General features: G+C 45.9%; 1 long non-coding RNA gene across 1 annotated transcript; it reads left to right on the plus strand.

The window, feature by feature from the left end:
• Positions 1-683: 683 nt before the first annotated feature.
• Positions 684-2,902, plus strand: LOC144101316 (uncharacterized). Its single transcript, XR_013307981.1, has 4 exons — positions 684-1,221; positions 1,837-1,939; positions 2,305-2,341; positions 2,798-2,902. It is a non-coding gene; the product is annotated as an uncharacterized LOC144101316 (long non-coding RNA).
• Positions 2,903-5,166: the final 2,264 nt, after the last annotated feature.

The raw sequence follows: 5,166 nt of genomic DNA on the forward strand, positions 1-5,166 counted from the left end.
GTGAAATTTGTTGAGAGCAGTTTCTGTCCGCCTCATCTGCTCGTGCTACATAAAATGTTTCATCATTTTTGCAAAAGATATTGATGCCCCACAAAGGGTTAAGAACGACTGTGTTCTAGATGCAAAAATCTCTCCAGTGGTCTAGAAGACAGTTTTTTGATAACGATTCTAACAATAGTTCTTACAGTGAAGCGGTATGCCTCTACAGTCCAAGGAACTTTTCGTGTCGTTATCATAAGCAAGGAATGTCTGGCTAATAGTTGAATGAAAACAGGCATACAGCCTAGAGCTCAGAACTTGTTTTCAATAAGAAAAACCACAAAGCAAGCATCAAAACCACATGGTGGATGATAAGGCGCGTGTGAACAATGGGAACACGGTCCGACGCGTTCCGGTAAACTTTAGATTTGCAGAGCTGCTTAGAAAGTGGTAGACGTCATTCGAAGCCTTCGTGTGGAGTGTAAAACCCGCTTAATGTATGACAACGGCGCCTACAAACACTGCGAAGAACGTTCCTTCTCCACGCGTGTGTTTCACAGTAAAGATTACGGTCGCGTAAGCTACTCCGAGTGGAAAACTATGCAACAGCGTAGAAATCGCGCAGTGACGTCACCACGCTTTCATATATAACAAGGAGACTGGTCCAGCAACTCGTTCAGTTCATTCCAGGCCACCGTGGGTAGAGCACGGAAAGTAAAGATGCCAGAAGAACAGCGTGAATGTAATGCTCGGCGAAAAGAAGAAAACAGTCTTGGTCAACAGCGTCGCAGGCAAAACTCCGCAGCTCTCGCACAACACGCCCGAGTGTAAGCGTCAGGCAAGGCAAGACCCAGGATATGCCGCCAGAGAAGCCCAGTTCATTCAGTTCATAAGCACATTTCACTCGTCTCTGATTTCACTCTTTTTATAGCCACGCATGTGAATTTTCTAGTGATGTCGGAATGGGCTGTCGTTTCACAGCTTCGCTGTCCAACCACCTTCACAGAGTGGATTTGAGCTACAAGTTTTTTTTTATTCGATATTTTTTTGGTACGTGTATCAAGGTTTCATTAACAATGACGCGTCGTCTTTTTCCGAAGCAAGCAGCGGCATCTCGTGAACTGAGACGACCCGGAGTCAAGACAAAACGCAGTCGGAAGCCAGTGCCTCTGAAGTGCAGTAGTCATGTGGGTGCCACCGGAGGGCTTCAACATCGTCAACATCGAAGGAACAAGACGCAAGGTGGGGATCATTGCTGACGGCCTTGAGATGTTGCAGTCGCTCTCAATACGACCTACAAACGCATCAGTGGCGCTTTCAGCTATGGCTGTATCTGCCCGAGACGCGAGGAGCGTTAATTTTCGTGGATTATTTTTTAATGTTCTAAATAAAGCAATTTTTTTCCAGAATAATGCGGAACTATATTTCCTCTGTTTCGCACATACGGCTCTGCGCCGTTAAATGCAATATAAAAAGAAATTTCTCATTTTCGACGCACATAGGACAGGATCGCCATTTTCACGCAAATGTGGGCTTTTGTGTGCTGCTAGAAATTTTACCAGAACTAAGGAGGACAAACTTCGACTGGCTCCCGCCTTTTTGAGAGCATTCAAAAGATGGATTCTTGAAGTTCTTACGTGCTGTAAGTGCAGTAGAACTATGTGACCTAAGGGCCTTTACCATAAACGCGTTTAACCTGAAGGTCTCCACCACAAAGGCATTTGGCTTCAGCCACACAAACGTTATGCAGATGCAGCAAACGGAGTGCCAAGAAAACGCATATGACATTAATAAGTGTTTGTTTGGACGTTCAGGTTTATGGCGATGCTAATACAGCGAAATTCTTTTCTCCGGCAGCATCGGCTGCATGGATGTGGCAACCATACTTGAGCCTCCGGCAGTCGACTTACTCCTCCTGAACTACGGCTCCTTGCGTGCCCCTGTTGCAAGCAACGGCGGAGTAAGTGTACCACGACCAGCATTCTTCCCTGCAGTTATTTGAATGAAAGTGAAAACAAGGTAATAGTTGTGAGTTTAAGTGGTGACACGCCGTGACTGAAACCCGGCGGCGAGAAAGTAACCGCAAAACTATAGTCAATAAAGGAACGAGAAAGGCAGCGTGCTTTTCTTGCCGAAAAAAAGTAAAACGAATGCAAAGAGAATATAGAATAAACTTCTGCTTGAGAAACTTGCATAAACGTGAGACGCTAACAGGACTGCATCGCTAAATCTGCAGATAATGCTCGCAAGGATTCCAACAGTAGTCCAGTGTCAGAAACAGTGTCTGCAAGAAGTTTTAACAATACACGACCGTGTCCATTGCAGATAATGCGACTGCCTGCCGTCAGCCTCATCCTAACAGGTACGTGGTTGTCTCTGGCGCACCTGGCGAGTTCGCTCATAGATACAATAGGGACAATTCGGCGCCTATTTTCAGAGCGTTTGCTCTTCTCGGTTTCTTGAAGTCTGCTATCACCTCCCTTCAGCGTGAAGTCCGAGGAATTCAAGATGACGGCCTCCATAGCAAATCGATATAGGAACCGAATTGGTGGTTCATTGGTGGCGTCATTAGTATATCGAATTTGGGACTGATTGGTGATGTCGCTAATATATCCGCGATGGGCGTCAATTGATGACGTCACCGTTAAGCCCAAGATGGCGGCCGCTTAGTAAATCAAACTATAGGAAGCGCAAAATACCGGACGACGGACAGAGTAAGGGACACAAAAAACAGATTCACGATCAATAGCAACCCAATTGGTGATTGATTGGTGACGTCACTTATAAAACAGCTAACGCTCGTCACTTCGTCTTCCAGACTGTGGCAGAAGACGCCACCTGCAGTCATAAGTGCCTGAACCACTGTCACCACGTGGATGTGGTCGGTGTTGGCGAGCAGCGTCAGCGACCGGGCGGCAGGTGAGAATTACTGCCAATGGTCTTGTGCACGTGCTTGGAGGCCGAGAATCTCTGCCTTGTCTCGTCTTTCGCGGTCAGCTGGCCACAGTTTACTATAACGCTGGTGCATATACGGTGGGAACTCTCTGTGCCACTAATTTGTTACTGGAGGTGATCGTAATGTAAATTTCCTTCTGTATAAATTTGTGCGGCTTATATTTTACTTTTAGTCTTGTAAACTGATTCTGATTGAAACAACAAACGTACGCTTATATTTTTTGTAAAAGTAAAGGCTATAGAAGATAGCATTGCCTTAGAGGGTGGGGGATGTTATCCACCTTTTCTAGCTGCACGAATACATACGCCCGCCACCCAGGATGGAGCTGGTGCTGCGGCGGCCGCATTACGCATGTGTCGAGCATTTGCCAAGTATGCGCATGTAGTGTTTGATGTGACAGCCAGCTTAAGAACCCCGCCGTAACAAAAATTTCATTAAACAATCTTTGTATATAACAGAAGACTCTCTCTAGACAAACCCTAGAGAACCGTCTATATTCAATGCAAGACAGTCTATAGCAGTCTATAGCTCCCAATATGGTCCACGTAAAAGATTTTACTCTTTACTGTTTACATCTGCGGCCTTCAAATTAATTGTTCAGAGCCCGCGCAGTCGATTTTGCTAGAAGATTAGACAACGCCACAGGCGAAGGCCATGCCCTTTGTGTGCCTCGCTACCTGTGAGACTTCCCCTTTGAAGCCGTTATGATCGCAGCATTTAAGGAGCCATTATTAGACCATTTATCCCGACCATTTTTCCTGCGCAGGCCAAAGTACCATACTTCTGATTTAAAATTTCTCCTCCTCCTCCTCACGCCTCCTAACTATATTGGTTAAGCCAGCTGCGTGTCCAGCCCAAAGCAATACCACGTGATACTAGAATCATTCTGTTCCATTCAGTTCTTGCGAGTTGCGATTATGTAGCGGTGTACGATACGTGTTGCGCATACCATTCGCAGACAGCATGGGCGCTTTGGATGTGGTGATTCGGCGCAGTGGAGGCGGAAGTAATGGCTCTGCAATGCGTAAGAGACGATAAGACGGCAGAAAGGGTTGGGGAAGGAAGGGGGTCAATATTCCGGCTGAAGTTCAGACAAAAGAGGTAAGCCTCCGCCCGCACACGTCAACATGTTTTCAAGCAGTAAAATCAATGAAAAAGGATTCGTAAATGACGGAAGGAAAAGAAGGTGGGATGAAAGTTCTCTGACAATAAATAACAAGATGTTCGTATGCCTCAAACAAGCTCCAAGAAGTGTACCCTTTTCCGCGACCCGACCGAAGATGTTGATAGGTGCGCCCAAATTTCTAAGCGCCTCAGCCTACGGTATACATAGACTTAAGCTCTCAACGATTAAGTCTTTAGCAGCCAAGGTGCCTTGGCGTACCTGGCCATGGCAACATGCGAGCAGCAACTGGCAACAACCACTACGCATTAAGCCAAGCGTCAATAACGAAAGCCATAGCTGTTTTTTTGTGGGGCATACACCGAGTAAACAATTTTAACGAAGCCCATAGGAAATTAGCTTTTGACCACAAAAAAGACAGAGCAGGGACTTGAGTGATGTGTACGGAAGTGGTCACTCGTGAATTCGGGTCCCGTTGTCCACTTGGATTACACTTGTGCTATTAATTTGGTCCACATCGATGTTGAAATGTGTGTTCATGGATGCAGGTGTTATTGTGTCGAGCATCTTTCACACTTTTCGCCCCAAACACAACGTTGTTTACGGTAGGATAGTCTGCGATATTTGCGCCCTGAGATGTTTAGCCAAACGAATTGCAACATTTCTGGGCACCTTTTTTTCGGTGTCAAACACTCCTGAAAAAAAAAAAACACATTAGATCGCATATTGAAGGCTCGGTCGCTGCTAGGCCTGGGCTTTGCACTAGAGCGTAGCTTTTCTGTTTAGTAAACAAATCAAGCGTATACATTTCGCTTGAGAGCAACTGGCAGCTGGAAGTGAGCGCAAAGATTCCACTTCCATTTTGGAGGAATGGTGCGCGTCTTTTCCTAATCACCGGACAATTGCATTTTAAACAGATGACATTTGGGTGCGTTGAAACTGGCTTTTATTTACCGCAAGTGAGAGGGGTATTCATCTACGTGTAGTTCCTGAAGGGGTTCGACTTCAAGAGAAATTGACTGAAATAGCTGGGCAAAAAGTTAGAATTTTAACTTCCGCATGGACAGTGGTGCCAGAGGTGAGCAGGAATGAGATTACACGGTAGGAC

This window comes from Amblyomma americanum, chromosome 8, assembly GCF_052857255.1.
Source record: "Amblyomma americanum isolate KBUSLIRL-KWMA chromosome 8, ASM5285725v1, whole genome shotgun sequence".
Classification (NCBI taxonomy): domain Eukaryota; kingdom Metazoa; phylum Arthropoda; class Arachnida; order Ixodida; family Ixodidae; genus Amblyomma; species Amblyomma americanum.